Source organism: Hemiscyllium ocellatum, chromosome 30, assembly GCF_020745735.1.
Source record: "Hemiscyllium ocellatum isolate sHemOce1 chromosome 30, sHemOce1.pat.X.cur, whole genome shotgun sequence".
NCBI classification, from domain to species: Eukaryota; Metazoa; Chordata; class Chondrichthyes; order Orectolobiformes; family Hemiscylliidae; genus Hemiscyllium; species Hemiscyllium ocellatum.
The window spans coordinates 9902357-9912611 of record NC_083430.1 but is presented as its reverse complement, the minus strand read 5'-3'; positions in this window follow the sequence as shown (position 1 = coordinate 9912611).

Here is a 10255-nt window from a genome sequence, read left to right as displayed (position 1 = left end):
TCAGTCTTCTGAATATTTGCTTAGTAAAATGTAGAGGATACAACAGGCGGGGCAGAATGTTCATTTTAATGAAGGCTATCCAACCTAACCAAGAGATTGGAGGAAGCACCTCCCAACTATGAAGGTCCTACTTGAATCTGTCGAATATATGGGCAAAGTTGGCTTTAAATAGCTGATCAAAAATGGGAGTAATAAATATATCTAAGTAGAGAAAGCCTTCCTGCAACCATCTAGAGGGGAACCAAGATCCTCCCTCAGAATCAGGCACTCTCGGGAGACCACCCATGGGCATGGCCTATGAATTCGTAAAATTGATCCTGTAACCCAAGAAACCACCAAATAAATTGATGCATTGCATCTTGTGTGGCACTGAGACTGTTGGGTTTGATAAGAAGACAAGATTGTCATCCGCATACAGTGCGATATTATATGACTTCGTCCCTACGTCTGGAGCGATTATATTGGGATCTCTACATATTGCCTCTGCCAGTGGTTTGATCACCAATATAAAAAGCAATGGTGATAAGGGACAGCCCTGTCAACTGCCCCTACAAATATTAAAATTGCTTGACCGTCCACCATCGGTGAGGACCTCAGCAAGAGGATCAATACACAAAACCTCCACGCACCTGATGAAGGTCTCTCCCAGGCCAAACCGCTTCAAAGTATGAAAATGATATGGCCACCTGACCCTGCCAAATGCCTTTTCCACATCTAAGGAGATCACCAATCCCCGTACCGATCACTGTTGACATACTTGGATCATGTTAAGTAATCTCCTGACATTATCCATCGATCTGTGACCTTTTATGAACCCCGTCTTGTCCTCCTTAATGATGGAGGGCAGTACAGTTTCTAGCCTTAATGCCAGAGTCTTGGATAGGAATTTGAAGTCGACATTCAGGAGCAAAGTGGGTCTATAGGATGCACAGTCCTTTAGATTACTTACAGTATGGAAACAGGCCCTTCGGCCCAACAAGTCCACACCGACCCGCTGAAGCGCAACCCACCCATACCCCTACATATACCCCTTACCTAACACTACGGGCAATTTAGCATGGCCAATTCACCTGACCCGCACATCTTTGGACTGTGGGAGGAAACCGGAGCACCCGGAGGAAACCCACGCAGACATGGGGAGAACGTGCAAACTCCACACAGTCAGTCGCCTGAGGCAGGAATTGAACCCAGGTCCCTGGCGCTGTGAGGCAGCAGTGCTAGGCGCTGTGAGGCAGCAGTGCTAACCACTGTGCCACCGTGCCACCGTTTCCTCCGGGGCTTTCCTTTTTTTAATGATGAGAGAAATGTTCGCCTCTTTTAGAGATGGTGGGAGGAGGTCACGACAATGTGAGTCATTAAACATACTGAGCATCGGCCCTGACAATATTCTTATAAATTCCTTATTGAACTCACTGGGGATTCTGTCAGGACCCAGTGCTTTACCATTCTGAGCTGCCTCACAGCCTCCTGCATTTCTTGCTCTGATAATGGGGCATTGAGGACAGACTCTTGTTCAGGGGTCACTCCTGGAAGGTCCAAATTCTTAAAAAAAGTCTCCAGCCTAAGCCACCCATCCTCACAACTTTCAGACTGGTATAGTTAAGAGTAACATTTCTGGGATACTGTATTAATCCTTTTAGAATCATGGGTTAAATTTCCAGTATCCTCTCTGACCAAGGTAATGACTTGGGGAGCATTTCTTTTCCTAGCAAGGTATGCTAGGTACTTGCCCGGCTTATCTCCATGCTGAAACAGCCTTTGACTTGCAAACATAAGCTCCTTCTTGGCTGTGTGAGTGTGGAGTTCAGCGTAGACCGAAGCGCTGTGATTCTCTGCAGTTTAACCAGCGAGGGCCTGTCAAAGTTAGCCTTTACAGCTACTTTCAGATGCACCTCGAGCAAGTGTTGCTGCTCACCAGTATGCAGCTTCTTACTGGCTAAGTAGGAAATAACCAACCTTCTAGCTTAGGCTTTAGCTGTTTCCCAAAGAATGGATGGGCTACTGGCTGAACCTGAATTAATATCTAAAAAAGCCGTGAACTCAGGAGAAAAGAATTCAATAAACTTGCTATCCTTGAGAATGAAGGGGTCTAGTTGCTGGTACCTCGAGCCTACCAACTCTTAATCATTAAAAACACTGGGGCGTGACTGGAAATAGTGATATTGCCATTTGTACATGCCACACTGAGCCCAAATGCGCTGCAGGAATCAAAAAAAGATCAATCCTGGTATGGCATTTATGTGGATTTGAGAACATGAAATCCCGACTAATAGGATGAAAGTGCCTCCAAGCATCTACCTATCCCAGTTCAACACACAAACCCTTTAATCGCTTAGATCGCAAAGAAGTTATTGGAGGTCCTTCGGGCAATCTGTCCACCGTAGGGACCATTAGACAATTTAAGTAAACATTTAAGATCCTGTATTCTCCTTCATCTATCAGAGCTTTAAGCATTACAAATCTCCTGTGTGTATCTTTAATACACTCTCATGACTTAAATGGGAGATTCTTTCTAACTAGAATGGCCACCTCTCTGCTCATAGAGTCATCGAGATGTATAGCACAGAAACAGACCCTTCAGTCCAAGTGGTCCATACCGACCAGATATCCCAACCCAATCTAGTCCCACCTGCCAGCACCTGGCTAATATCCCTCCAAACCCGTCTTATTCATATACCCATCCAGATGCCTTTCAAATGTTGTAATTGTACCAGCCTTTCCATCACATACCACGTTCTGCGTGAAAAAGTTGCCCCTTAGGTCTCTTTTATATCTTCCCCATCTCACTCTAAACCTATGCCCTCTAGTTCTGGACTACCCCAGACCAGAAAAAACACTTTGTCTATTTATCCTATCCATGCCTCTCATGATTTTGTAAACCTCTATAAGGTCACCCCTCAGCCTCCGACGCTCCAGGGAAAACAGCCCCAGCCTGTTCAACCTCTCCCTATAGCTCAAATCCTCCAACCCTGGCAACATCCTTGTAAATCTTTTCTGAACCCTTTAAAGTTTCACAACATCTTTCCGATAGGAAGGAGACCAGAACTGCACGCAATATTCCAACTGTGGCCTAACCAATGTCCTGTACAGCTGCAACATGACCTCCCAACTCCTGTACTCAATATTCTGACCAATAAAAGAAAGCATACCAAACGCCTTCTTCACTATCCTATCAACCTGCGACTCCACTTTCAAGGAGTTATGAACCTGCACTCCAAGGTCTCTTTGTTCAGCAAAACTCCCTAGGACCTTACCATTAAGTGTATAAGTCCTGCTAAGATTTGCTTTCCCAAAATGCAGCACCTCGCATTTATCTGAATTAAACTCCATTTGCCACTCCTTGGCCCATTGGCCCATCTGGTCCAGATCCTGTTGTAATCTGAGGTAACCTTCTTCGCTGTCCACTACACCTCCAATTTTGGTGTCATCTGCAAACTTACTAACTGTACCTCTTATGCTCACATCCAAATCATTTATGTAAATGATAAAAAGTAGTGGACCCTACTTCGATCCTTGTGGCACTCCACTGGTCACAGGTCTCCAGTCTGAAAAGCAACCCACCACCACCCTCTGTCTTCTACCTTTGAGCCAGTTCTGTATCCAAATGGCTAATTCTCCCTGTATTCCATGAGATCTAACCTTGCTAATCAGTCTCCTCAAGTGTCTACATCAACACCAGGCTTCCTGATGCCTGTCTCTGATGTCTCATATTATTTGTCAGGCTTCACCGGATAGTTTATCCAAGTAAAAATGAGAAAATTGAAGCCATTGTTCTCCTGTGACAATCTCAGTCGCTTTGCCAGATTCAGTCATTTCTCTGGCAAGTGTCGAAGCATGATCTGCAATGTTGGCAACCTTGATTTCACAAGAAACCCGGAAAAGAGTTTCCACAAGCAGGTTGATTTAATCAGTCAGGCCCTGGAATTGGCCAGCATCATACCTGATCAGCTGCTGCCACACTTTGGCTGCTGCTGAAATGATCACCCCTGCGGATTATACCTCCAGTCATGATCATTCTCTGAAGTTTCGAGGGTTCTTCCTTGGATTTTGGGGTGGTACTGGAGGACTGCAGAATTTCAAACATCATGCTCTTGTTCAGAAAAGGGCGTAAAGATACGATTGTTTAGATCAGAGTGGTGCTGGAGAAGCGCAGCAGGTCAGGCAGCATCCGAGGAGCAGGAAAATCAAGGATTTGGGCAAAAGCCCTTCATCAGGAATAGAGGCAGGGAGCCTCCAGGGTGGAAGATACAATTATAGACCAGTCAGTTTAATTCAGGTGGTGGAGAAGCTTCAAGAAACAATTATTTGGGATAGAATTAACAGACATAGTTAAAAAAAAGTTGGGTCAATTTTGAACAGTCAGCATGGATTTGATAAGTAAATATTATGTCTAACTAAATATTTGGAGTTTTTTGAAGAGGTCATATCAGGGACAAGGGAAAGGTTGTTGATGTGTGTACATGAACTCCCAGAAGCTGTTCAATACTTGTAAGATATGCCTGGTGCTGCTCTCCAGCGCAGCCTCTTGCGCTCTCCATTGAACTAGGATTGACCCCCTGGCTTGGTGGATGAGTGGGGGATATTCAGGGAAATGCTGGGCCATGACGTTGCAGATTGTGCTGGAGTGCAATTCTGCTGCTGTCGATGGTTCACAGCACTTCATGAATGCCCAGTCTTGAGTTGCTAAATGTAATATTTTGGATGAGCTGAATGCTTGACTTTGAATACAACACAGCCTATTTTCTCTGAAATTGCAAGGTTTTGGTAACTTTGCAAAACACCCCCAAGGAACCTCAGATACTGGAAATCAAAAATAAAAACAGAAATTGCTGCAAAAACTCAGCAGGTTTGGCAGCTTTTGTGGAGAGTGTGGGATATAGGTAAAGTAGTGTTACTTCTGCAATCATAATTACTTATGCAAGGTAAATGCACTCACACCAGTGTATAATTGTTTCAACCAAGAGCTGAATCAACAAGAATGAAAACTGTGTGGAGGAAATATATAACTGTTTTTGTATTAGCTAAAATGTGTATACAAGAATGAAACATGCCTGTAAACAATGGTAGACAAATAGATAAGGTGCTGTGAGGGTGTAGGTTAAGCCAGATAGACTTGTACAAGCAGTAGTTATAAGCATCTGTTCCCCACTTTTGCAAAAACACAAAAACAAACCCCAATTAAAAGGTCATAAGGATCAATATGGTTGGGGAAAGGGAGGAAATGTCACAGGTGGGGGAAGTAGACAATAGTGAAGGAGGATATACCTAACAATGGCCACAGCAGGATGTGGTGAAATGGCCGAGTAAAACTTGTACTTTGTTATGCACAAGGCCGGATAAGGCAGGAGATAAACAATAGTAATGGGCACCGGGTTTGGAGTAGTGAATCCTATATAAGATATGTACTTGCTAAACTCTGTGTGCCTTATTCCAGGCACCACGCTTGCAAGCGTATAATAAACATACTGATTGCTTCAGATCTTGTCTCAGACTGAAATTATTGAAGTGAGTGAGCTTCGTTTCTCACAATTGGGGGCTGTCCGGGATGTTCTTCCATCGCCGGGGAGAGTGGCTGGCCCTGGACACTGGGAAGACATGTCCCATACCCAATTGAGGAGCAGTCTCGTGTCCCAGTTTGGTCCGCTCCCTTGGGCAACTGGTATGAATCCCACAAGAGAGACATCTGAATATTACAGTGACAGGAGGTCGATAAAAAATACGGCGAAAAGGGGTCAGGCAACTCAGTGCACAGACCAAGGTAAGAAAACTGACCGTTAAGTATTGCCTTAGTGGCCGGGAAAAGGGGTATTTAATCGTTGAGGGACTGGCGAGGGCCCTGAGAAATGGGGGGTAGGCAGAGTAACTGTCACGGAGTAAAGGAAGAAAAAGTCCCTGGTAACATTCCTCCTGAAAGTCCGTTGGGGAGGATGTTGTGGAAATGGACAAGTAACACTTGTACAACAGCAAAAGATAAAAAGAAAATGATTAAATATTGTTGTTTAGTATGAACCAAAGAACCAATCCTTTATCCGGCTGTCTTCTGGCCAAAATATGGTTCAGACGAGGATTGGATATGTCAGTATTTAGTATGTGAATAAAAACAACCTTTTAGTCAAGAAGAGGCGGACTATGCATCCTGTTGGCTGGGCAGTTTGGGGATGATGGTAGTAAAGACAAGGGATTCCCCCTCTGCCCCACCCAGACCCTGGGATCCTCTTGGCTGCTTACCACCCCCCACCCCTCCCCTGTACCATAAAATCAGATTAGGTGAAAATGGGGGAGGAGGAGAGACAGACAGACAGGGACAGGGAATGGATGACCTACAAGAGGAGGACGAAGGGGCAGTGGATGGGGATGTTGTTGTTCCTGACCCTCAATCCTCAACAAAAGAAAGGGAAGATAAAGTAGACGTAGAGGAGGTCTCTGGAGCCTAAGGGGGAAAAACGAAAACAAAAAAAGAGGAAGAACGTAAAGGGTTATCCCCTTCGGGAGGTACCAATAGGGGACAAAGAGATTGAGTTTGTAAGTGCCCCCTTCACCAGTGGGGAGGTCAGAACATTTAAAAAGGAGATGAAGGTCCTGGTTGAGGATCCAGTAGGGTTGTCTGAATTTTTGGGGCCCAGTCTGTATACGTGGGCTGAGTTAATGTCTATTTTGAATATACTATTTACTGGGGAAGAAAGGGGACTTATACGACGAGCAGCCAATAAATATTGGACAGGGAACATCCCATTGGGAATGGGGATGCTGGACAGGGAGAGACGAAGTTTCCCCTCAGAGACCCCCAGTGGGAAAATCAAAACCCAGAGCATAGAGAAGAAATGAGGGAATTGAAAGACCTGATTCTAAAAGGAATAAGAGAGGCAGTTCCAAAGTCACAGAATTTGACTAAAGCCTTTGAAGTTAGACAGGAGAAAGATGAGACTCCCTCAGCTTTCTTGCAAAGATTAAGAGACTCAATGCGGAAATATTCTGGAATGAACCCTGAGGACCCAGTGGCAGAGGGTCTTTTGAAAGTACATTTTGTGACAAAGGCATGGCCAGACATACAGAGAAAGATACAGAAGATAGAAGGGTGAAGCGAAAAACCATTAGATGAATTATTAAGAGAGGCACAGAAAGTGTTTGTAAAGAGAGAGGATGAGAGACGGAAACAGAAGGTGAAAATGATGGTAGCTGCGGTTGATGAGGTAGTTAAGAAAAGAATGGAACCAGTGAGCAACCGGAGCGGCGGGTGGCAGCATGTAGGGCAGAGAGGAAGGGGAGAGGGAGAGGACAAGGAGGAGCATTTGATAGAGGGTTCGGGCAACAGGGGCAGAGATGGAAGTCTCCACAGGCAGGATGCTATTATTGCGGAAAGATAGGGTATTTTAAGCGGGAGTGTCCTGATCTACAAAGGGAAGAAAGGGCAATTCCACTTATGAATTTTGATAATGAATAGGGGTATCAGGGGTTCCTGCCCCCGGGGACCCACCAGGAACCCTTGATAAACTTGAAGGTGGGACCCTGTAGGGAAGAGGTAGTCTTCCTAGTAGATATGGGGCAGCACGGTCATCGCTGAATTTTAAACCAAAGAAAGTAGGAATGTCAACACGGTCAATTACTGTTACCGGGGTAAAAGGGGAAGGATTTGCTGTTCCAGTCTTTGAACTATGATGATAGAAGGTCCTAAGGATACAGTCACAGGGGAACTGTTGTAAATCCCTGATATAGGAAGTAACTTACTAGGGAGAGATTTAATTATCCTCTTAGGACTGAAGATTGGAATTCAGGAAAAAGAATTAGTTGTAAAAATGGCAATGTTGACAGAGGATGTGGAGAGAGAGATGGACCCTATTGTATGGGCTAGGGAAGGGAATCGTGGAAAAATACAGATCCCTCCCCTAGAAATAAGTTTAAAAAGGAAAGGGGACGTTGTCTGTGAGCGACTGCAGCCAGTAATTGAGGGACTGATTAGAGATGGACTGTTGGAGCCATATACGTCTCCATATAATACTCCAATCCTACCAGTGCGGAAATCCGATGGAACTTATCGATTGGTGCAGGATTTGAGAACATTGAATCGAATAGTACAGATCAGGCACCCAGTGGTGCCAAATCCCTATACGTTATTGAGTAAGATCCCTCATGACCACAAATGGTTTAGTGTGATAGTTTAAAGGATGCCTTTTGAGCTTGATCCTTGGCGGAGGAAAGTAGGAATTTGTTTGCCTTTGAATGGGAAGATCCCAGGACAGGACGGAAACATCAATACCGGTGGACCGTGCTCCCCCGGTTTACGGAATCCCCAAATTTATTTGGACAGATGCTAGAACAAATATTGGAGAAATCTAGCAGCCCCAAGGGGACTACCCTGTTGCAGTTTGTAGACAACCTCTTAGTAACAGGAAACAGAAGAGAAAGAGTAGTAGAAGCCACTAACAAATTATTGAATTTCCTGGGTCAGCAGGGATTGCAAGTATCTAAAAACAAACTACAATATATGGAGCGAGAAGTGAAATACTTGGGACGTTTAGTTAGTGAAGGAAAGCGAAAGATAAGCCCGGAACGGACAGAGGGAATAGTGGGGATGCCGCTGCCCAGGACTAAACGGGAGTTACGTAAATTTTTGGGTCTAACGGGATATTGCAGATTGTGGATTGATTCTTACGCTCAAATTATATCTCAAACTATTAGAGGAGGAACCAAAGTGTCTAAGTAGGATGATGAGGAAAATGAACTAGTTGAGGAACTCAAAAGAGATCTGATCCATGCCCCCGTGTTAGCCTTACCTTCCCTAGATAAACCTTTCCACCTCTTTGCTACTGTGGATAAGGGAGTGTGTTTGGGAGTATTGACCCAGAGGTGGGGAGGAATGAAACAGCCAGTAGCAAATCTTTCGAAGCTATTGGATCCAGTATCCCGGGGGTGGCCTGAGTGTGTGCAGGCTGTGGCTGCCACTGCACTGTTGGTGGAGGAAAGCAGAAAGCTTACATTTGGGGGAACCCTAATAGTAAGCATTCCACACCAAGTGAGAACGATCCTAAACCAAAAAGCTGGGCGATGGTTGACAGACTCGCGGATTCTGAAATATGAGGCAATATTAATAGAAAAGGATGATCTCGTGTTGGTCACGGACAATTGTTTAAATCCAGCTGCCTTTCTTTGGAAAGGGGAAGGAGAATCTCCTCAGAATCCAGAGCACGACTGCCTTGACACTATAGAATACCAAACTAAAGTTCACATGGACCTGAAAGATGTTCTACTTCATGCAGGAGCCCGACTTTTTATAGACGGATCATCCCGGGTGACTGAAGGGAAAAGACATAATGGGTATGCAGTTGTAGACGGGACGAAAGGTAGTGTGGTAGAGGCAGGAAGGTTGCCAAATGGGTGGTCAGCTCAGACCTGCGAACTCTATGCATTGGAAAGAGCCCTTAGGGCATTAGACAATAAAGAGGGAGCTGTATACACTGACTCTAAATATACATTTGGTGTTGTGCACACTTTCGGAAAGATATGGCAGGAAAGAGGACTGATCAATACCTGGGGGAAGGAATTAGCACATGAGGAGTTGATTAAACGGGTCTTGGAGTCCCTATTCCTCCCCTGAGAAATAGCGGTAGTGCATGTAAATGGTCACCAGAAAGGAAAGGAACCAGAAGTTAGGGGGAATAGACTAGCCGATGAAGTGGCTGAGGAAGCAGCCCTGAACCCACAAGAAGTGGTGATCCATTCCCTAATACCTACTGTCCCCGGTCCTCGGGAAGCTCCTATATTTACTGAAAGAGAAGAAAAATAATTGAAAGATTTAGGGGCTGCAAAAACAGCAGGTGGGCATTGGATGTTACCTGATGGAAGGGAAATGTTGAACAAAATGATGATGCGAGAGATTATGGCTGTCCTACACCAAGGCAGCCATTGGGGAGAACAAGCAATGTGTGATTTAGTTCTTTGGGAATATGGATGTAAAGGAATATATACAATTGCTAAACAAATATGTGAGGGACGTATAACATGCAGAAAGGTAAATAAGAAAGTCTTGAGCAAACAGACCCCGGGAGGAGGAGACCCGGGATTGAGACCCTTCCAGAGTATACAAGTAGATTATACTGATCTACCCAGAGTAGGAAGACTAAAATATATGCTGGTCATAGTAAATCCTCTATCAGGTTGGGTTGAGGCATACCCCTTAGCTACTGCCACTGCGAGTGGGGTGTCTAAAACAATATTAGAGCATATAATTCCCCGATATGGGCTAGTGAACCGTATAGAT